The following is a 24,838-nucleotide window of genomic DNA, read 5'->3' as shown; positions in this document are numbered from 1 at the left end:
ATAGGATTTTTTAATGTGATTCTGCCTTGTGCAGGCGTTCAAAATAGTTTGGTATATTTGTGTTTGGATAATTTGAACTGATTTTTTTTTTCTGCTGCGCTGTCCACATTTAGTAGGTCTGCAAAAGGTTAATTTGCCTGCAAGTTTTGTTTTGCAGCAGAAATGTCGTCATACTGGAACATTAGGTGACTCGTCTTCTTTAAAAATTTTAAAGGCAGACGTTTGTAGATGTTTGATAAGCAAGGCTGTGAAAACTTGCTGTGGGTAGAGTTGAGGTTGCAATATCGTCAGCCGTAACTTTATCTCATGGTGAAAATAGCTTGAGGAGTCAAGTAACCCACCCCTGTTCCTAATGTAAATTTTTGTTTTGATCCCAAGATCCATTACAAGCCATGTATCTTTGCTAACACCAATTGTATCCACCTTCACAACACTTTCCCACTCCAGCTGTTTCAGTTTATTTGCTGCTGACATGCAATTTTATAACTTTATTATCGCAAGATTTGATTAGTTCAGGTTGCTCATGTTCCTTTCAGTCTAAAATTGAGCTCTGTAGCCCAGTTTGTGGCAAGTTCATTTACCCAACATAACCTCTGCTTGCTGATCTACACAGGTCTACAACACATTCTTGTAATAAAAATCCTTTCTTGACCTTGGCCCTCATTACCTCTGAAATATCTTTCATATCATGAAATCAAGATAGGATTGTAGAGTTACACACAGTGTGGAAACAGGCCATTTGGCTCATCATATTCATGCTAACTATTAAGTAATGAAACTAATACCCTTTGCCAGCACTCGCTTCATAACCTTGTATGTCTTGTTGACTCAGTGCTTGTCTTCATCATTCAATCAAGCAATGTGTTCCAAATATCATTGACCCTCTGCACAAAAAAGTTCCTTCTCCGATCTCCTCTAAGCCCCTTACCATAAACCAGTGTCCTTTTTTTTATTGTGCAGTGCCGAAAAGTTTCCTGTTATCTCCTCTGTCTATGCTTCTCACAATTTTGTATATCCTGCCCACAGCCGCCTTTCTTCTAAGGAAGAAGGCTTCAAAGGTCTGCTCTTCTTTCTTGACAGAAGAACCCCAATCCCCCTCCATCACCACACTCCTTTGTCTGGCAGAGCTGGTCCTCACACTTAATTGTTTTTCCTTTGGCTCCTCCTCATTTCTCCAAACCCAAGGTAGTAGCCATGGGCACTCACATGGGCTGAGCTATGCCTGTCACTTTGTTGGCTATGTAGAACAGTCTATGTTCGAAGCCTTCCCCGGTCATACTCCCCAACTCTTCCTCTGCTATATTAACTACTGCATCAGTGTACTTCATACACCCATGCTGAGCTCATCAATTTCATCAATTTTGCCTCTAACTTCCACTCTGCCCTTAAATTCACTTTGGCCACCTCTAACTCTGGAGATAAACCGACAGCTGACATGCTTTATAAACTGACTGATTCCCATAGTTATCTCAACTCTTCCTCTTTCCACCCTATTCTCTTTTAAAAATGCTGTTCCCTTTTCAGTTTCTTCAACTCTGCCACATTTGTTCTCAGAATGTGGCTTTCCATTTCAGGACATCTGACAGGTCTTTCTCCTTTAAAGAACGGGGATTCCCTCCCTCTACAATTGATGCTGCTCTCTCTCTCCCATCTCCTCCACTCCCCGTACAGCTACACTCTCCCAATCTTCCTGTCATTGTAATGGTAATAAAGTCCCGCTTGTCCTTGCCTACCACCCCATCAGGCTCTGCATTCAATACATTATCCTCTGCAATTTCCACTGTCTCCAAAGGGACCACACCACTAAACACATCTTTAATCCCCCCCCTACCCCCAACGCTTTCTACAGCAATCACTCCCTCCGCAATTTTCTTTTTCATTTGTCCCTCCTTACTAATCTAGAATATAGAACATAGAATAGTACAGCACAGTACAGGCCCTTCGGCCCGCAATGTTGTGCTGACGCTCAAACCCTGCCTCCCATATAAGCCCCCACCTTAGATTCCTCCATATACCTGTCTAGTAGTCTCTTAAACTTCACTAGTGTATCTGCCTCCACCACTGACTCAGGCAGTGCATTCCACGCACCAACCACTCTCTGAGTAAAAAACTTTCCTCTAATATCCCCCTTGAACTTCCCACCCCTTACCTTAAAGCCATGCCCTCTTGTATTGAGCAGTGGTGCCCTGGGGAAGAGGCGCTGGCTATCCACTCTATCTATTCCTCTTATTATCTTGTACACCTCTATCATGCCTCCTCTCATCTTCCTTCTCTCCAAAGAGTAAAGCCCTAGCTCCCTTAATCTCTGATCATAATGCATACTTTCTAAACCAGGCAGCATCCTGGTAAATCTCCTCTGTACCTTTTCCAGTGCTTCCACATCCTTCCTATAGTGAGGTGACCAGGACTGGACACAGTACTCCAAGTGTGGCCTAACCAGAGTTTTATAGAGCTGCATCATTACATCACGACTCTTAAACTCTATCCCTCGACTTATGAAAGCTAACACCCCATAAGCTTTCTTAACTACCCTATCCACCTGTGAGGCAACTTTCAGGGATCTGTGGACATGTACCCCGAGATCCCTCTGCTCCTCCACACTATCAAGTATCCTGCCATTTACTTTGTACTCTGCCTTGGAGTTTGTCCTTCCAAAGTGTACCACCTCACACTTCTCCAGGTTGAACTCCATCTGCCACTTCTCAGCCCACTTCTGCATCCTATCAATGTCTCTCTGCAATCTTTGACAATCCTCTACACTATCTACAACACCACCAACCTTTGTGTCGTCTGCAAACTTGCCAACCCACCCTTCTACCCCCACATCCAGGTCGTTAATAAAAATCACGAAAAGTAGAGGTCCCAGAACAGATCCTTGTGGGACACCACTAGTCACAATCCTCCAATCTGAATGTACTCCCTCCACCACCACCCTCTGCCTTCTGCAGGCAAGCCAATTCTGAATCCACCTGGCCAAACTTCCCTGGATCCCATGCCTTCTAACTTTCTGAATAAGCCTACCGTGTGGAACCTTGTCAAATGCCTTACTAAAATCCATATAGATCACATCCACTACACTACCCTCATCTATATGCCTGGTCACCTCCTCAAAGAACTCTATCAGGCTTGTTAGACACGATCTGCCCTTCACAAAGCCATGCTGACTGTCCCTGATCAGACCATGATTCTCTAAATGCCTATAGATCCTATCTCTAAGAATCTTTTCCAACAGCTTTCCCACCACAGACATAAGGCTCACTGGTCTATAATTACCCGGACTATCCCTACTACCTTTTTTGAACAAGGGAACAACATTTGCCTCCCTCCAATCCTCCAGTACCATTCCCGTGGACACGAGGACATAAAGATCCTAGCCAGAGGCTCAGCAATCTCTTCTCTCGCCTCGTGGAGCAGCCGGGGGAATATTCCATCAGGCCCCAGGGACTTATCTGTCCTAATGTATTTTAACAACTCCAACACCTCCTCTCCCTTAATATCAGCATGCTCCAGAACATCAACCTCACTCATATTGTCCTCACCATCATCAAGTTCCCTCTCATTGGTGAATACCGAAGAGAAGTATTCATTGAGGACCTCGCTCACTTCCACAGCCTCCAGGCATATCTTCCCACCTTTATCTCTAATCAGTCCTACCTTCACTCCTGTCATCCTTTTTTTCTTCACATAACTGAAGAATGCCTTGGGGTTTTCCTTTACCCTACTCGCCAAGGCCTTCTCATGCCCCCTTCTTGCTTTCTCAGCCCCTTCTTAAGCTCCTTTCTTGCTTTCCTATATTCCTCAATAGACCCATCTGATCCTTGCTTCCTAAACCTCATGTATGCTGCCTTCTTCCTCCTGACTAGATTTTCCACCTCACTTGTCACCCATGGTTCCTTCATCCTACCAATCCTTATCTTCCTCACCGGGACAAATTTATCCCTTACATCCCTCAAGAGATCTCTAAACATCGACCACATGTCCATAGTACATTTCCCTGCAAAAACATCATCCCAATTCACACCCGCAAGTTCTAGCCTTATAGCCTCATAATTTGCCTTTCCCCAATTAAAAATTTTCCTGTCTTCTTTGATTCTATCCTTTTCCATGATAATTATAAAGGCCAGGGAGCGGAGGTCACTGTCCCCCAGATGCTCACCCACTGAGAGATCTGTGACCTGACCCGGTTCATTACCAAGTACTAGATCTAGTATGGCATTCCCCCTGGTCAGCCTGTCCACATACTGTGACAGGAATCCATCCTGGACACACCTAACAAATTCTGCCCCATCTAAACCCTTGGAACTAATCAGGTGCCAATCAGTATTAGGGAAGTTAAAGTCACCCATGATAACAACCCTGTTATTTTTGCACCTTTCCAAAATCTGCCTCCCAATCTGCTCCTCTGTATCTCTGCTGCTACCAAGGGGGCCTATAGAATACCCCCAGTAGAGTAACTGCTCCCTTCCTGTTCCTGACTTCCACCCATACTGACTCAAAAGAGGATCCTGCTACATTATCCACCCTTTCTGTAGCTGTAATAGTATCCCTGACCAGTAATGCCACCCCTCCTCCCCTTTTTCCTCCCTCTCTATCCCTTTTAAAGCACTGAAATCCAGGAATATTGAGAATCCATTCCTGCCCTGGTGCCAGCCAAGTCTCTGTAATGGCCACTACATCATAATTCCATGTATGTATCCAAGCTCTCAGTTCATCACCTTTGTTCCTGATGCTTCTTGCATTGAGGTACACACATTTCAGCCCTTCTACCTTACTGTCTTTACACTGTTTATTCTGCTTCTCTTTCCTCAAAGCCTCTCTGTATGTTAGATCTGGCTTTACTCCATGCACTTCTTTCACTGCTCTATAGCTCTGGATCCCATCCCGCTCGCAAGTTAGTTTAAACCCTCCTGAACCATGCTAGCAAACCTACCTGCAAGGATATTGCTCCCTCTCCCTCTCCCTCTAGGCACTAGCGACCAAAGTGCTACAGCTGCCCTTCCTCCCTCACTTCCATTCAGGGCCCCAAATAATACTTCCAGGTGAGGCAACACTTCACCTGCGAATCTTCTGGGGTCATCTGCTGTGTCCGGCGCTTCTGATGCATTCTGCTCTATATTGGTGTGAACCGTCATAACTTGGGAGACCACTTTGTCGAGCACCTCCGCACCATCCGCCACAAGAAAGACTTCCTGGTGGCCAAATACTTTAATTTCAATTCCCATCCCCGTGTTGACCCATGGCCACTTTTTGTACCAAGATGAGGCCACACTCAGGGTGGAGGAGCAACACCTTGTATTCTGTCCTGATACCCTCCAGCCTGATGGCATGAATATAGATTTCCCTCTCTTGTGAACAAAACTCCCCCCCCTTCTCTATTCCCCACTCTGACTTTTTATTTCCTCTCACCTGCCTATTACTTCCTTCCAGTCCCCTTCTCCTTTCCTTTCTCCTATTGTTCACTCTCCTCTCCTATCAATTCTTTCTTCTCCAGCCCTGGACGTTTTCCACACATATGGCTTCACCTATCACTTTCCAGCTAGCCTCTTTCCCCTCCCCCACCTTCTAATTCAGGCATCTCACCCCTTCACTCCCAGTCCTGAAGAAGGGTCTCGGCCTGAGCCGTTGTCTGTCTACTCTGTCATAGATGAGCTCCTCCAGCATTTAGTGGGTTGCTATGGATTTCCAGCATCTGCAGATTTTTCTCATGTTTGGAATTGTGTTCAGTTCTGATTAACTCATTATAGAAAAGATATGGAAACTTTAGAGAGGGTGCAGAGGAGATTTACTGGGATGTTGTTTGTCTGCATTAGAGATATGTCTTGTGTGGAAAGGCTGAGTGAGTTCAGGCTTTTCTTTTTAGAGTGAAAGTGTATACAATGATAAGAGGCATAGATTGGAAACTGGTGCCTTTTTTCCCCAGGGCAGCATAGTTTTAAGGTGATTGTAGGAAAGTATATGTGGGGGGAGGGGGTATTTCGGAAGTGGGTGTTTTCATTTATAGCGAGTGGTGGGTGCGTGGACTGCTTTGTTGTGGGCAGATACTTTAATGATATTTACAAGACTCTTAAGCAGGCATATGGTTAAAAGAAAAGGAGAGTTCTATGTGGGAGGGAAACTTTAGATTAATCTTGGAGTAGATTAAAATGGCAGCGCAAAAACATGACAGAAGGGTCAGCACAATTCTATGTAAAACAAACCTAAGTTTTCTAATCATTGAAACATTCCATCCCGGGCAACCACATGGTGGATCTCCTCAGACCCTGTCCAGTGCAATTGCATGCTTCATTTTACTAACTGATTAATACCATCCTCTGGCCTATGACTATCTTCGAATGACACCAGTTGCTCCCATTTTTGCAAGGTATGGACCAAGTGCATACAAATAAGGTTAGTCTAGATGGATAAACAAGGGAAAATCTGCAGATGCTGAAAATCCAACCAACGCACACGAAATGCTGGGGGAATTCAGCAGGCCAGGCAGCATCTATGGAAAAGAGTAAACAGTGGAAGTTTCAGGTTGAGACCCTTCGTGAGTCCTGATGAAGGATCTCAGCCTGAACTGTTAATTTGGTCCTGAAGTTGTAATTGATTACCATTACACCGTACATTCTGTAACTATTGCAGTAATCATGTTTCTAGCTTCCTCCATTTAAATAATATGTACAACTTTTAAGTCCAGAGAAGACGAGAAACAGGGGCCCAAAATGAAACTCTGGATTCAAACCTGAAGGGCATTTTTTAAAATTAAATTTCTTTCATCAGTGCTAGTAATCTCAAGTTGAAAGGCAACTAGCTGGAAATTTTGCATGCTGAATAAATTGCTTGTACTATTGCTTTAGGGAAAATTACTTCAAAAATGTAGTACACATGATGCACAGCTGGAGTGAGTCTGAAAATCGAAAATAAAATTGCATTTACTGGAATCTGAAATGAGAGCAGAAAAGGCTGGCAGAACTCAGTAGGTCAGGCAACATTTGTAGAAAGAGGAATGGCTATTGTTTCAGCCCACTAGAGGAACGGAGCAAGTTGAGCAACAACTGTGGGGAGGAAAGGACTTGTTGACATTTTGGGTCAAAACCCAGCTTCAGCCCCAAAGTAGTGTTTTAACCCAAGCCTCCCACCTCCCCACTGATGCCACTTATCCCACTGAGTTTCTCCAGAAAACTGCTTCAGGTTCCAATATCTGCAGTCTCTCTTGTTTCTCCAGTTATTGTTTTAGGTCTGAAGCCCTATGTCAGAACAGAAAAGAGATTTTAAAAAAGAATTTTAAATTGCCATAGAAGGTAGTGCACAGAATCAGAATCACATTTATTGTCACTTTTCTTAAATGACCATGACAGGAGTAGATTTGGGCCATTTGGAACATTGAATCTGTGCTGCTATTTGAATGGCTGATTTACTTGCCCTCTCAACTCCTTTCTCTTGGCTTCTCCCCATAACCTTTGACATCCTTACTAATTAAGTACCTATCAACCTCCACTTTAAATATACCCAATGATTTTGCCTTCACAGTCGTTTGTGGCAATAAATTACACAGATTCACCACCCTCTGGTTAAAGAAATTTCTCCTTATCTCTGTTCTAGAGTGAGTTTATTGTATTTTGAGGCTGTGCTCTGGTTCTAGAATCCTCCACCACCGGAAACATCCTTTGCATGTCCACTTTGTTAGGCCTTTCAATATTTGGCAGGTTTCAATGAGATTTCTCCCCTCATTCTTCTGAACTCCAATGAGTACAGGCCCAGAGCTATCAAATGCTCTGCATAAGTTAACCCTTTCATTCACAGGATTATCTCTAATGCCAGCACATCCCCCTTCTTGTATATGGGACCCAAAACTCCTCAGAATACTCCATATGTGGTCTGACTGATGCCTTATAAAGCCTCAGTATTATGTCCTTGCTTTTATATTCTAGCCCTCTTGAAATTAATGCTAACATTCATTTGCCTTCCTTACTATCGGCGCAACCTGCAAATTAAATTTTAAGGCCTCCTGCACTAGGTTTCCTAAGTCCCTTTGTACTTCCGATTTCTGAATTTGCTCCCTCTGCCAATGGATCCTCGACTTCCTAACCAGAAGACCACAATCTGTGCAGATTGGTGATAACATCTCCTCACTGACGACCATCACTGGTGCACCTCGGGTGTGTGCTTAGCCCACTGCTCTACTCTCTGACTGTGTGACAAGGCACAGCTCAAATACCATCTATAAATTTGATGATGATACAACCATTGTTGGTAGAATGTCAGACAGTGACGAGAGGGTGTACAGGAGCGAGATATGCCAACTAGTGGAGTGGTGTCGCAGCAATAACCTGGCACAACGTCAGTAAGACGAAAGAGCTGATTGTGGACTTCAGGAAGGGTAAGACAGAGGAACACATACCAATCCTCATTGAGGGATCAGAAGTGGGGAGAGTGTGAGCAGTTTCAAGTTCCTGGATGTCAAGATCTCAGAGGATCTAACCTGGCCCCAACGTATCGATGCAGTCAGAAAGAAGGCAAGATAGCAGCTATACTTAATTAGGAGTTTGAAGAAATTTGGTGTGTCAACAAATGCACTCAAAAACTTCTATAGATGTACCGTGGAGAGCATTCTAACAGGCTGCCTCACTCTCTGGTATGGGGATGGTCAGGGGGGTGCTATTCCACAAGACCAAAAGATGCTGCAGAGGGTTGTAAATTTAGTCGGCTCGATCTTGGGTACTAGCCTACAAAGTACCCAGGACATCTTCAAGGAGCGGTGTCTCAGGAAGGCAGCTTCCATTATTAAGGACCACCAGCACCCAGGGCATGCCCTTTTCTGACTGTTATCATCGGGTAGGAGGTACAGAAGCCTGAAGGAACACACTCAGCGATTCAGGAACACCCCTCTACCATCCGATTCCTAAATGGACATTGAACCCTGGGACACTACCTCACTTTTTTAATATATTATTTCTGTTTTTTGCACGATTTTTAATTATTCAATATACATATATATGTACTTGATTTATCTATTTATTATTTTTTGTTTTTTCTTCTGTATTATGTATTGCATTGAACTGCAGCTGCTAAGTTAACAAATTTCACGACACATGCCAGTGATAATAAACCTGATTCTGATTCCAGTTTAGAAAATGGTCTGTGCCTTCATTCCTTCTATCAAAGTGCATGACTATACTTCCCTATGTTGTATTCCATGTGCCAGTTTTATTCACAGTCCTCATCTGTCCAAGTCACACTGCAGACTTCATGCTTCCTTAATGCTAGCTGACCCTCCACCTGTCTTCGTATCATCCACAAGCTTTGTCACAGCACCATCAAATCTGTTATCTAGGTCATTAACTGATACGTAAATTTTTGTTAGCAGCCTTTGAGTATATCATTACGTACAGCAGAGGAACCTGGCATGGTCTTCTACTGCTGTCGTCCAGCCTCTTCAAGGTTTGACACGTGTGTTCTGAGATGCTCTACGGCACACCTCTGTTGTAACATATGGTTATTTTAGTTACAGTCGCTTTCCTGGCAGCTTGAACCAGTCTACCTATTCTCTTTCATTAACAAAGTGTTTTTGCCCACAGAACTGCTGCTCACTGGATGCTTTTAAGTTTTCTGCACTATTCTTTCTAAACTTGAGATTACTGTTGGTGAAAATCACAGGAAGTAAACAGTTTCTGAGATACTCAAACCACCCCATCTGGCACCAACATTCATGCAGTCAGTCACTCAGATCACAGTTCTTCCCCATTCTGATGTTTAGTCTGAACAACGACTGAATCTCTTGACAATATATGCATGCTTTTATGCATTGTAGTGCTACCACATGATTGTCTGACTAGAGAGTAGTATTAACCAGCAGATAAACCTGATAAAGTAGCCAATGAGTGTGGATATAATATAATTTTTTTTAAAAAAGGAAACTTAAGGTTAAGGAACCCTGAGATGTGGTGATCATTATTTGATAGAATTTGTCCTGCACTTTCAGAGAGAGAAGTTAAAATCGAATGTATTGGGATTACAATTGAGTAAAAGTAACTATGGAGTCATAAGAGAGGAGCTGGCCAATTTTGATTTGAAGCAGTCACTAGCAGGAATGACAGTAGAGTAGTAATGCTGGGGTGTCTGAGTAATGGAAGATGCAGGATCGATTCATTGCAAAGTAGAAGCATTCTAAAGAGGGAATGAGACCATTTTGCCAGCAGATAAGTCAAAGGCAGCATAAAAGCAAAAGAGAGGGCATATAATATACCAAAAATTAGTGGGAAGCTGGAGGATTGGAAAGTTTTTAAAATCTAATAGAAGGCAAATAACACAGCAGTAAGGAGAGAAAAGCTGAAATATGAAAGTAAGCCAGCCAATGAGAGGATACCAAAAGTTTTTTTTCAGATATGTAAAGAGTAAAAGAGGCAAGAATGGACATCAGATCGCTGGGAAAAGACACTAGAGAGGTAGTAATGGTGTTACTTTTCGCATCAGTGTTCATTGTGGAAGGCACCAGCAACATACCAGAAATGTGAGATTGTCAAGGGGCAGAGTGAGTGCAGTTCCCATTGCTGAGAAGGTGGTGCTTGTGGGGCTCAAAGATCTGAAGGTAAATGTCACCTGGACCAGAATCCCAGGGTTCTGTGAAGGAGGGAGCTGTGAAGAGATCGTGAAGGCACTAGTAATAATCTTTCAAGAATCACTAGATTCTGAACTGGTTCCACAGGACTGGAAAATTGCCAATCTCACTATACTCTTTAAGAAGGGGGGGGGCAAAAATTAGGAAATTAATCAGGCCAGGTAGCCTTACTTCAGTGGTTGGCAAGATGTTAGCAGTCTACTTGAGGTTTCTGACACAAGATAAGGTAGGTCAAACTCAGCATAATTTCCTTAAAGGGAATTCTATAGACGTGAAATGTGTTGTTTTGGGGCAGCAATACAGTGTAAAGACATAAAATTAATATAAATTACAAAATAACTAGTGAGGTAGTGTTCCTGGCTTCATTCACCATTGACTAATCTCACAGCAGAGGGGAGGAAGCTGTTTCTGAATCAGAGTGTGGATCTTCAGGCTCCTCCCAGTAACAAGAAGAAGGCATATCCCAGATGACGAGGGTCCTCAGTGATGGATGCTACTTTCTTGAAGCACCGTCTCTTAAAGATGTTCTCAATGATGCCCATGCTGAAGCTGGCTAAGTGTACGATCCTCTGTCACCCCTTGCGATCTTGTTCTTGAGTTGCATTACAGCCTAGTATGGGCACTAGGCAAAATGAATAGGATGAAGAATACCAGTGATAGAGTGAGATCAGGTCACATGGGCTAGTATGCAATTAGAGGGTGATAATGTTTCTCTTTCTCTGTATTATGTGTTGCTATTAGCAGGGCTGTGAAACATACCCACCAGATTAGGCTGCATTTATAGAGAGAAAATAGAGGTATACAAAATTGAGGGGTATAGATAGGGTTTTTCCCCACTGAGGTTCGTGGGACTATAACCAGAGGTCATGGGTTAAAGGTGAAAAGTTTAAGGGGAATTTTTTCACTCAGAAGGTCATGAGAGTGTGGAATGAGCTGCCAGCACATGATCGATTTCAACGTTTAGGAGAAATTTGAATAGGTACATGGATAGTAGGGATATAGAGAGCTACAGTCCCAGTACAGGCCAATGGGAGCAAGCAGTTTAAATAGTTTGGGCATGGACTAGATGGTGCCAAAGGGCCTGTTTCTGTGCTGTACTTCTGTGACTTTTTTTTTTAAAACAGAGCTAAAATCATAGATGGATAATTGGTAGAAATGGCTAATTCGGATACCGATAAAAAGCATTCAATATTGCATCTGGTTGTGCACAGAGAAGGTGGGTGTTTTTCCTCATGTTTACATTAGGTCTCATTGAAACAGTGCAGGGGACCACAGACGGTTTATCTTGCAAATATAATTTATAATGACCCTGATGTGGTTCAGTGAATTGCAAAGCTGTATTGCCCTGGGTGGCCCAGATTGAACATTAAATATTTCTGAGTTGACGTGGTAAGATCTGAAAAGAAGAGATTCTGTGTCACTATAAATATTTAATAAATATTTCATTAGCAACAGCAATCAGAACATCTTTTTAACAGATCTCTGAAGATTTTCAGAAACATTCTCTTTTCAAACCTTAAGTAAAATCCACATAATCTTTCTCAGTATAATTTGTGTATGTTCCAGGCTTTAAGTAATTGATATGAACTACTGTCAAATGTTCACCAAGTTATACTCTTCCCACTCAGATATGATCAATGTTGTTTTTGCATGTAAGATAAGTATGTGAATAAATTCAGGAAGGACGAGCGATAAAGATCTCTGGGCACAAAGCCATAATGTCAGTTAATGTACAACATATGATTAATGTCACCTTAGCAAAATTGTGACACAGATGTATGAATAATACATGGTTTGACTATAAGAGCAGGCCCTAACTAGAAAATAAAGGCTTGTTAAAGGGTCCTTTCCTAGCTGGGTGGAATTGGTTATGTTTCCTCCCAGGTGGTCGAAGGTCATCCAGCTGTTAGGTAAGCCTCTGAATTCTTTATTGCCAAGGGACCCTAAACATCTGGGTCTTCCTCCACCCCCAATGACTTTAATTTCTGGTTCATCTCCATTACCGTCTGCTACTCTAGGACAGATGGGCACAGACCAGTCTTATTAGTTCAAGCAGCTGTTCCCTGGTCATGATCCAGCAAAGTTTGTGCATCGTTTACAACCTTGGGCCTATTGTGCATGTGATATACAGAGGGCACATGGCACATTGTGAGTCTGGAAAATATTGCTCTTCCAAAGCTTTAAACCAGACCGCAGGGTTTCATGTGAACACCATTTCAATACAAGATTTTACACTAAAGGATTTCTAATTATTAGCATTTTAAGATATTGATTCTATATTCCACTGTTGTCTCCAGGTTTGTTCTCAGCAAACCTAATGGTAGAATAGTAGGTATGCTAATTTGAGTTTCATTGGATTGTGACAACAGTTCCCTGTGGAGTTGCTGGTATTTCTTGGAGCATTACCTGTAAGTTTTGGGATGGAAACTTGCTGAGATTCCCCTGCATTTACACAGGGGACTTTGCTCTATCAAGCCACACTGGGTTAGACCCGCTGCATGATCCTTAAACCTATGCATTTCTTTGAAGATTGTAGAGCTCTGGAGTTTGTGTTCTAAGTTATTTGTTTTGCTTAACTTTTTTGATTCATTTTTCAAGATAGTTTATTTGTAGTAGTGATTAAAAGCTACTGCATATTAGAGACATTCAAAAACCTTAAATCTTTGATGGCTGTGATAAATGATAAAGGCTTTTCTTGTTGGCTGAACGGTTCCAGGGAGTTCCACAGCGGGGTCTTCTGAAGTTGTACCACTATTTAAGGGCCTGCAAGAACAGCCTTTCAGATCAAGGAATGCAAGTACAAAATAAATTTTTTATCAAGGTACATACACTTGCAAGATAAAGTTTGTGAACCTCTTGCATTTACCTGTTTTTTTGCATTATTTGCTCGTAAAATGCTGTCTGATCTTCATCTAAGTTACATTAATAGACAAGCACATTCTGCGTAAACTAGTAACACACAAACAATTGTCACCATATACACTCCTGAGATTCATTTTCTTGCAGGCCATACTCAATAAGTCTATAATATTATAGAATAATAACCCTAATAAAATCAATGGAAGACTGTACCAATTTGTGAATTCAACCAGTTGCTTTCCTGTGATAACATTTTGTGTAGAACTGCTCAGTGGTGAGGAGGACCTTACCTATGATAGACTGGGGTCATATCCGTTCAAGGGCATTGGTGTTTCCATTCCAGGCTGTGATGTAGCCAATCAATATACTCTCCACTACACATCTATTGAAGCTTTAGATGTCATGCTGAATCTTCGTAAGCTCCTAAGGAAGTAGAGGTGCTGCTGTGCTTTCTTCGTAATTACACTTAAACTAAGGGAGGAACGATTGCTGCCTTTCTGCCAGAGGAGCTAAATCTTTTTTACGCTCGATTTGATGCTGCCAATACTGAGCCCCTGAGGAGAGCTGCTGAAGCGACCGGCAGCTTGGTAATCTCTGAGGTCGAAGTACGCAGGTGTTTCCAAAGAGTGGACAGTCACAAGGCTGTGGGATCGGACGGTATCCCAGAGCAAGTACTCAGGATGTTTGCAACACAACTGGCAGGTGTGTTTACAGACATTTTTAATCTCTCCCTCTCCAAATGTAGAGTGCCCTCCTGCTTCAAAATATCCGCCATTGTTCCAGTACCTAAAAAGACCAAGGTAACATGTCTGAACACCTAGCGTCCTGTCACACTCACCTCAATAACAAGCAAATGCTTTGAGAGGACGGTCAAGGAATACACCTGCAGCATGCTCCCACCCACACTGGACCCCCTTACAGTTCACCTACCAACACAACCAATCGACAGATGATGCAATAGCCACAGCTCTACACATTGTCCTTACACACCTGGCGAAGAAGGATACTTATGTGAGAATGTTGTTGTTGGACTACAGTTCAGCAGTCAACAGCATAATTCCCTCCAGGCTCGAGATGAAGCTCAGAGACATCGGTCTTCACCCTGCCTTGTGTAGCTAGATCCTGATCTTACTGACAGATCGCCGACAGATAGTAAGAATGGGCTCCCTCACTTCTGCCCCTCTGACCCTCAATATGGGTGCCCCTCAGGGCTGTGTACTAAGCCCCCTCCTTTACTCCCTGTATATCCATGACTGTGTCGCCACCCACAGCTCCAGTCTGCTAATTAAATTTGCTGATGACACTACACTGATTGGCCTAATCTCAAATAATAATAAGGCAATGGAGACAGGCTATCCCCTACTGACATCAATGGATCTGGGGCCGAGAGGGTGAACAGCTTTAAGTTACATATACATATTTATTTTTTGAAAAAAAATTGCTATTGTGAGATTTCAGTGCAGTGTCCACTAAATTCAAAAAGTGGAGATGAAAGCAAAATGATTTTCTTTAAAGCTACTGAGGCCTAGAGAGCTAATATGTGAAACACAGTCCTGAGCTATTTTATACTACATAGAGCAAAAATGTAGTATGTAGTGATATGCTTCTAGACCAGAAGCATACCCACAATTTTATTCAAATTCAAAAGTGGCACAAAATGCAGTTTTCACCAGATACGGAAATTATGATATACTGAGATTCTGCTTGAGACAAGTGCAAACAGTAAAATAAAATAAAAGCACAGGAAATGTTCATTACCCTGTATTTTTTAACATTCTGGTGCTTATTGGCATTCAAAACAAAAATAATTTAACTTAAAATATTTACATAACTGTTTTAAAATAGTCACTTACTATAATTGTTATTGACTTATTTTAATTCAAGAGTTTGAGGAAGGGTAAGGTAGGGGGGAAGAAACATGAGTTATTTTCTAGCAAAGAATCCACACTTTTTTAAGGCGCCTGTATTAAAAACATTTGGCTCGTGTGGCATTTCAGGCATTTGAAGCTGGACACTATTGTTGCTGGATCAATGTGCAATATTTGAATATGACATTCGTCTGTCCTTAATTTTAACAACATACTTACTGTACCTATAAATAAATGGGTTAATTCCTTTGTTCAAAATAGCCCACAGAATTAATGTATTAAGCATGCAACTGTACCTAACAGCATTTGTGATTTTTGAGCTGTTCTGCTCTTCTATCTCTCAAATAAATTATCTTTTTATATTAAGATTAAAAATCATTGTACACATATTACAATAAACTGCAAAAGCAAGGTCTAAAACTTTGTTCTTAAATGTACTTGTCTAATGACACCTTTGAAATTGCCAATCTGTTACACTTTCATCGATTTTTAATGTCTGTAATCACATTTCTCATAAATATTGACTGCACTAACAGAAACAGTGCAGACTGTCTCCTTGGTAACAAAGCAGCCTTGACCATAAATGGGTAAACAAACTTGCAAAGTAAATGCTTTCAAAATTACCGAACATAGCAATTCAGTCCCCTGGCCTTCAGGTTACTCATTGTAAGAATTTGTGCTTCCTTTGTAAATTAAGTTCATATCTGTTCCAATTTACTGCTATTTTCCGACCATGGCATGCTGTAATGATAGGAATAGTCAATTAAAGCTGACTAGTATATTGATGGCACAAAGAACCTCACTATCATAGAAGTATCTGCCAGCAACTGTCCTGATAGTAAACAGATCTTAACATAGGAAGCATGGCAAGTAGTTTGTCCACTGCAAGTTCTCATTAACAACATGATGAAAACCAGCTAATTAAACGAGTGAGGCTTATTGAGGGATCAGTATTGGCCAAAATACCAAAGGTGATCTTTGTTTTTTTTTAAGTAACCCATGGAACCTATCCTATCCACTTAGGAGAAGAGGGGACAGTAATTCTGAAAGACCTGTATTACCCTAAACAGTCTGACTACATTCGCAGGCTACATCCTTAAGTATGAAATTTGCAAAAAAAAAAATCACCTTTTTATGATGGCAATGAGTGAGTAACCGAGCCGCAGTTGAAATTATGACAACATTTTGTAAAACTTCTGTGTGGCGTGCTTATTTAAAATGTAAATTTGGTTGGATATTTGTATTTCTTCACCTTGAGATGCATGCTGTTTGAAAGTTGCCTGTAAGTGCAACTTTCAAAAGCTGTTCATCTAAAAAATATTTTTGATTTTTGACCATGTAATTATGGCTAAAAGTTATGCCTGACTCATTGTTTTAACAGCTTTAAGTTCTACTGCACAAACTGATCTCATTACTTTATGCCAAGTATCTCAAATCACACATGATAAAGATATTTTTGTAAAATGAGGAAATTAGGTTATTTTAATTTTTGCACCTTGTTCATCAGCTGTGTATGTTGTAGGTTATTGCTGTCAATTTCTAAGTCACTACCAAGTAGTGAGTTAGTACTTGTGGTTACGGCAATTAATGTTCACTAACCTGGCCATTTGATAATTTTAAGTCTGGCTTTTTATGAACATGGTTTCTGATATGAAGACAATATCTACTAATAACAATGCATAAAAAATGTATACTGGGGTCACGTTCAGTAGTGTAAACACAATCACATTTCTATCTGTGGTGGTGTTGCTGGCTGTGAAATTCATTGCCACAAACAGCTGTGGAAGCCAATTTATTGGGTATATTTAAAATGAAGGTTGATAAATTCTTGATTAGTAAGGATGTCAAAGGAAGCAGGGAGAAAGCAGGAGAATAGGGAAAGAGGGAAAATAAGTCGGCCATGATCAACTGGCAGAATAGTCTCAATCTGCTCTATTGTCTTATGGTCTTACTGGCATTCTTCACCGGAAAGCTACCTTTAAGTTCTGTGAACCATTGAGGCCATTTTATGATTACCAGATTTCTTTTTTTAGCGTGGCGCCCATATAGTCAAGTAACAAGTGTACACAGGTGAGACATTAAGGGAACAAAATCTGAATTAGGAGGTAGAAATGAGAATACTTAAATCATGTATAGTAAATGAAATAACGTAAGGGAAATGATGGTGGGAGCAAGAGAGGAATGAAAAAGATGGAGAAATAAAAGTGAAAGTTTATAGTGGTCAACAATAATTTTTCTGAGAGAATAAGGCTCACATTTGACCAGAATATAAATGTACTTTCTGATTAGACATATCATTACTATCTCACTCTTGGGTGATTAGAGTGATCTTGAGTTAGGTACACACGAATATTGGGTATTTTGTACTTTGTGTGAGGCTCTAAAGGCTAATGAGTTCTGTGGCCAAGTGTCTTTCAAGCTATGTGTGGAGGAGAAACCGAGTTGGAGACAATGGATACGACGAGTTTGATGGAGTACACTTACAGCTTTTCACATTCAGAAAACATTGCTATTTGTCAATTAACAGACACTCATAACTCCATTGATAAGCCACTAATAAGGGAAATGCATGTAATGTTAATCAACTTCTGGTGGTATTGTCTTTCAAAGTACATTTTATTATGAAAATTATACAACCTTGAAAATAGTGTCCTCACAGACTGCCACAAAACAAAGAACCCCAATACATTAAAAGCAAAGGAAGACTGTCAAATACCCAGTGTACAGAGAGAGAGAGAGAGAAAGAAACAAATTCTGCAAACAGCATTCAGACTGAAGTTCACAATGCCAGGCATTACTGTAGCCGGTCTAGACGTCCACTAGTTGCAGGTCACAACTTATCAGGGATCTGCTCTAAATCACGACCCGATCCATCCATAATAAATCCAATGCTGGACAGAACATGAGGATTTCATTTCTTTTCCATATCTGACGCAATCTGAACCCAGCACATGTACTTGTGTCTTGTCAGGCTCTGATGGGGCAGCTTCAGACCAAAAAGCAAAGCTAAGTAGAATCCGTCTGAACATTTTTGTCAGTGCTATCATTCCCCCACTCTGCCATCCAAATAAGGCATTGCTACTAGGAAAATTAAGTCTTCTTCCTAAACCACAGCTGGAGTTATTCTTTTGCATGAGATCTCATCTGCCAACTGGAGACAGCTTCCCTGCTTGTTAATGGATCACTGCAGGAGTTCATAAGCAACCTGCATGACCACTACAAGTTCATTTTGCCTTCATTTGGAGTGCTAGTGAGAAGGCAAAGGTTTTCACTGTATTGTATTTACAGAGTTGTTCATGGAAAATGTATCCTGACATTTTATTGTATTAGGAATCTCATTAATTCAGTTTCAGATGTTGCTGTGCAATTACAGTGTTGTGATTGACAGGCAAGAAGAAAACACAAGCAATTTCCTCCACCATTATTGAAGTCATTCCCCCATCATTGTGTCCATGTAAAATTCATGAAAGATAAATTCAAATTTGGAGGATTTTAAATCTTTTAAAAATACATTTTCCTTTCCAGAAGGGTTTCAGTATTAATTTTAAATGTGTAATGTCATGACCAAGTTAACCTTTAAATCCATTGGCTGAGCAAATGTTTAGGTTAAACATCGTGTCAGCATATCTGTATGCTTAATTTTTTTTATTGTCTTTTATGCATATATGAATCAATAATCTGTTTGCATATTTTGTAGCAGTGCAGGGAGATAAAGAAACCAATACAACTTCAGTCACACTACCTCGCATAATGAAGCAGTAAAAGATCTTGAGAGATTAGAATGAGCGCTAACTATACACACGTGCCTTCGCTCTCTCATTTTTGAGAAGAGCAAAGCCTTCTTGAGTACTACAAACAAGTCACAGTTCTGAAAGTTTCACATGTAAATAGTACTTCAACAGCTGCCAAGTACTTTTTCAATGAGTGAGCATATGTGGAAATGTTGGCTGAATGCTTCTGGTAGGCAGTCTCATTAGCCATAAATTTGATTTTATTCTGTTACTGAATATGGTGTCGATAGGAAAGTTGTGGTACAGCTGGAGTATCAGATAAAAGTTAAAGCAGATTTGAAATTCTCTAGTTCCTTGCTGCGAAAAAGAAAGTATGTTGCTTGCTGAGGATATAGTATGTAAAACCACAATCACCCTCAATAAGGCACTGAATGTTCAATGGTTGGGAAAGAAAACATTTCTCATTTCCGGACTTACAGCAGCTGTGTTCACCACATCATATAAAGTTGAAACAAACACTTTATGATCATCAGCACAACTTTGGAAGACTTTAAAGGAGAGATCACTTTAGATGAAATTATGGCAGGGACTTGTGCATTATTTTGAATAAATGATCCACAAAGTTATAATTAGGAGATCCTGCCATACCTGGTAATTTATACATTGGAAAATAATGGCACTGGGGAGAATGTGTTTTGGTCTAAACATCTACATGGCATGACAGCCTTCTGATGCATTGCATTGACATTCTCTGCTGCAGATTATCCTTCCCATTCTATGCTGACTCTTTCCATTTGTCCACTTTTTATTTTAGATCCTTTTGCTTGCCTGGATGCTGACAATACCTGTAGATGCAATATCACTTGCTCAGACTTTTCCGGGAATCAACACTGAGATCAACAACTATCAGCGCTGAGACACGGCAGTGGAGGGCTGACTGAGTGAAGAGTTCTGCTGTCAAGACAGAGATCTCTGGATAGAAACCTGTTCGAACAGTTCCATCGAACTGATAATGTTCAAGTTAACATGGAGTAAGGAATGTCAGGCACATTTCTCGGTGCCTTAGAGCCTGCTGGGAAATGCCTCTCCTGGTACATTTGGCAAGATTTGTTTTCTCCCTTGCCACGTTATCCAGTATGCTGTCAATACCAGTTCAGTACAGCAGTTTCATCATCTGTATGATAATAATCTGCTCACAGAGTGACCAAGCTTTACTAATCCTGTTGCCCTGCAACAATACAATTTAAAGTGCTAAGACTGAAGTATGTATTGCCTGGCATCACTGAAATCTCTGACCACCTTCAATCTTAAATGTAAATTACATGCCTGAAATTTTTTTTCCATCAGAGGTCGAGGTCATACTTAGTCTCTGCTTCCTCAGCCAAAAATCACTCCAGCCAACCACTGCTGATCTTGGCGCTATTCCACATTTTGCTGCTCAGTGTTGCAGTACAGAGGGCAGTTAAACTTCAAACTCAAGAGAAGTCTTTATCTTTGTTTAGCTTAGAAGCAGGGAGCACAGACCCAGACATTCCATAAGGATTCAATATTGTTTATTGTCATTCTTCAATGCACGAATATGAGAACAAAATGGTTGTTAGTCCAAATCCAATGCAGCATAAAAACACAATAAATAGAGCAGCAATCCTATAAAACACAGTGTACAAGTAAAGAGGCAGTGCATGGGGGAATGAAGGGTGCTGAGGTGCTGTGGAGAGGAGTGGCTGACATGGATGCAGTGGTGGGGTGGGTTAATGGGTGGAGATGTTGATCAGCCTCATGGGCTTGGGGATGTAATTGTTTTTAAATCCAGTACTCATGGCCTCCCTGATAAAAGTTCCTCCATCAAAAACTGCACTCGTATTCTTGCAGAGAACCCTGGCAGCTGCCTGCTGAAAAATCACTGTGGCCCCCATGCACAAGGTACATGCCTTCTGAGAGCATCAATCTGCACCAGACCATCCAGGAGCATACTCATGTCCTGTCTTCCATCTGTGCAATATTCCCTCAGTAGCAACATCCTCAAGTAATTGGAGTAGGTTTGTTGCACTGTGTAATGTTACATCCCTTGAAGAGTTTTTGTTCAAATAAATCACAACTGCTCTGATGTATGCTGAGATGTACAAAAACCTAAAACAATTCAGTAGAGAATAATGTGTTAAAAACCAGCAGTGTTGGGGTGAACCAACATCAAAACATTGTACCTGTGCTGTGCTAACTATTGTGCGATGAGCTTGACCAAATTCAAGAGGGTTTAGCAAATAGTGGAGAATACATTTCACCAATTGTTGTGGGATTCTTTTGCCTGATGCACATGTGGAATTCATCACTGGCTCGGAGCTCCTTAGTCTTCTGCGGAGAAGCGCCAGCAACAGTAGTCATTCAACTCAAGCAAAAGAAGGAAAACTAGTAGAGAGCAAACATTTCTATACTTTCCTCCATAAACTCATGACGTGCTGAAGGGCTTTACAGACAATGGAGAGTTCTCAAAATGTAGCATTAGAGCCAGTTCACACACACTAAGTTCTTGCTGTGAATGATGTAATAAGAACTAGATATTCTTTTTGTGGTGAGGTTGCCAAACAGATGTGTTTTGAGGAATTAAAAATAAAATATGAGCAGGATTAGACCATTGGGTCTCTCAAGCCTGCTTTGCGATTCAATGAAATCATGCCAGATATTCTAGCTCAACATCATGTTCTCATATCCTTTGCTTCCCCTATTACCCAACAATTTATCAATCTCAGTTTCAAATACGGTCAGTGACTGAGCTGTCCAGGGGGGGAGAAATCCAGTGATCCACAACCCTCTGGGCAAAGGAATTTCTCCTTGACCCTTAGGTCAATGACCCTTATTTCTAGATCTCTCAGCCAGAGAAACCATTCCTGCCATGTTTACCATGTTGCTCCCTCTAACAATTTTGCACACTTCAGCAGGACTAGCAAAGATTATGCTAAAAAAAAATTTATTAAGCAAGAAATTTCCAAGGTTTTATTGCAATGAAACCATAATTGTGATGAGGAGGCATGACAATGAGTCTTGGTGAAATTTCAATGTTTTATATGACCTATATATACTGAGCAGATGGTGCTTAGGACAGGCTCAATAGGACTGTTGATCAGTGGAGCATTAGGTTCTGATGATAGGTGGGTGAAGATTATAGTGAATGAAATGGTTTATTATAATAACACTAAAGTAAGTGACAATCAGATAATCAGTTTTTGAAGTAACATATTCACAATAGAACAAAGTAATCCCATTCTGAAAGGTATCAATCATCTTTTATCTTATTTAATATATCATATTAAATATTCTTCCTGATAGGCTGAATGTCTTTTACACTCAGTTTGATGCACGGAACAATGTGCCAGCGAGGAAGGCTCCCTTTTCCCCCTGAGGAGCAGGCATTTTGTCCTGCCATAGCTCAAGCCCCTAGCCAGAGTCAACCCAAGTAACGCTGCAGGGTAGAATGACATACCCGGCCAGGTGCTGATGGACTATGCAGCCCAGTTAACGGAGGTTCTAACAGACATCTTCAACATCTCTCTTGAACAGACCAGTGTCCCATCAGGCTTCAAGGTGGCCACTATCATCCTGGTGTCCAAGAGGCCAATAGTGTCCTACCTCAATCACTACCGTGGTACTGACCTCAACATTAATGTACTTTGAGCAGCTGGTTATGGATCACATTAAATCCCATCTTCCTGCTACACTGCGCTCTTTTCAGTTTGCTTATTGCTGAAATCAGTCCACTGAGGATGCCATAGTCCACTCTGTCCTGTCCCTCCTGGAACATGGTGCCTCATATGCCATAATGCTGTTTATTGACTTCAGCTCGGCGTATAATACAATCACCCCTCAGAAGCCGGTGGGTAAACTGTCCTCATTGGGTTTCAACACTTCTCTTTGTAACTGGATCCTGGACTTCTTGACAGAAAGACCACAGTCAGTCCATCTAGGTGAAACATCTCTAGCTCTGTCACACCGATCACTGGCGCTCTCCAGGGCTGCATGTTCGGCCCACTGCTGACATATGCCTTGCGAGATCCAGTCCGAACTGAATCATCAAGTTTGCTGATGACACAACGGTGGTTGACTTCATCAACAATAACGATGAGATGGCATACAGAGAGGAGGTAGAGTAGCTGGCAGAATGGTGCATGCACATCAACCTGAGTCTCAACGTAGACAAGATCAAAGAGATAACTGTGGACTTTAGGAAGGAGCAGTCTGACCACTCCTCACTGCACATGCACAGCTCCTCCATGGAGAGCATTAGGAGCACCAAGTTGCTGGGAGTGCAAATAATGGTCCCTCTCGGCCCCTCAACACCCTCTTTGGTCAAGAAAGCACAGCATCTCCACTTCCTGAGGAGATTGAGGTAAGTGAGGCTCCACTACTCCTACCCGGCCCATTTTAACCAGTTTTTTACAGCAGCACCATCAAGAGTACCCTGACCAGCTGCATCGCTGTCTGGTATGGGAATTGCAAGGCACCTAATGTAAGTCCCTACAAAGGATTGCAAGGACTGCTGAGAAGATCATCATTATCTTCCACTCATTAGAGATATTTATCAGGAGCGCTGCGTACACAGAGCGCTTAGCATTATCAGAGACCCCTCCCATTTGTCCAACAATCTCTTTGACCCCTACCTACCTTAGGATTCGGACAAGAACTGTTAGGACAAGAAACAGCTTCTTCCCCCAAACTACAAGACTACTGAGCTCCCTGCTACCACCCAGGGCTCATCACATTTGAAGTGCCAGTAGCATTATACTGTTACTTTTTAACTTGTATGTACATGCACCTTATTATTTGTTAATTTATTTGTGGTAATGTAACTTTATGTGTAGTGTGTGTGAGTTACTGTATATATACCGTGTTGTGCACCTTGGTCCAGAGGAACATTTTGTATACATGTGTATGGCTGAATGACAATAAACTGAACTTGAACTTGATACATGCTCTGCATTGGTGTTCTGTGCAAATTGTATGTGGGGAGCAGCAGCTATTAATTACAAATTTACCAAATTTTCATTTACTGCTAAGGACATAATTTTACAACAGAAGTGAAAGGTAGGTTTAAGAGTATTCTAAACTGTCCATTATTTATTAATCTTTAATAATGATATTCTTATAGTAAAGTAGCACATGCAAAATATACCTGCAGTATATGGTCATTTGTATAGATTTTGATTGAAGTTTTAATATGTAATTGCATCAATGTCTACATATCAGAAATTTGCTGGCTGTAATGCCAATTACCTGTTGTATTATTTTACTTGCAATAGTTAATTTTATTACAGATATTTGCTCTTTAGATGTTTAAGTGCATGATTTCTATTGAGAAAAAGGTGAATCATTTTCATTAAACAAGTATGCACAACAAAATGATGCAAATGTTTTTGTGCATGGATGTTTGCTAAACTCTCTTGAACATGATAGTACAATTGACATCCTCTCATCCTTTGAGTGCTCCTGTCATTTCAGTTTCTCTGTATTTTTCAACCTTCCTTTGTCTACGTCACTCTAGTTGAAAGCAGTGACCAAGAAGAATTTTCTATAAGTTTAGTTTTTTACTGAGTTCATATTTATATGTAAAGCACAATTTACAGCATATTATTATTAGCTCTGTGTATGGAATTACAGTATGTCTATACTTCAAAGATTACTAGGTCACAAGGAATTTGATTTGTTCTGAGTTCTTGCTGAGTAGCCCTAAAGGTCATTAAGGTGATTATCTTTAAGAGATAACTTTCTTAGTGAAAGCATTTGCAGAG

The 24,838-nt window shown here is 41.1% G+C and overlaps 1 protein-coding gene across 4 annotated transcripts in view; it reads left to right on the top strand.

Annotated features, from left to right (window-relative positions):
* Nucleotides 1-24,240, top strand: part of pwwp2b (PWWP domain containing 2B) — a 73,421-nt gene extending 49,181 nt beyond the window's left edge. For 3 of the 4 annotated variants that reach the window (XR_011882720.1, XR_011882719.1, XR_011882716.1), the window contains one exon: nucleotides 19,873-24,234. The gene's annotated coding sequence lies outside the window, so the exon portion shown is untranslated. Of the gene's footprint in view, nucleotides 1-19,872 lie in introns of all 4 variants that reach the window. The other variant, XM_072239382.1, reaches the window with a different exon arrangement.
* Nucleotides 24,241-24,838: the final 598 nt, after the last annotated feature.

Source organism: Mobula birostris, chromosome 21 (genome assembly GCF_030028105.1).
Source record: "Mobula birostris isolate sMobBir1 chromosome 21, sMobBir1.hap1, whole genome shotgun sequence".
NCBI classification, from domain to species: Eukaryota; Metazoa; Chordata; class Chondrichthyes; order Myliobatiformes; family Myliobatidae; genus Mobula; species Mobula birostris.
This window is presented reverse-complemented; position numbering and strand designations above follow the sequence as displayed.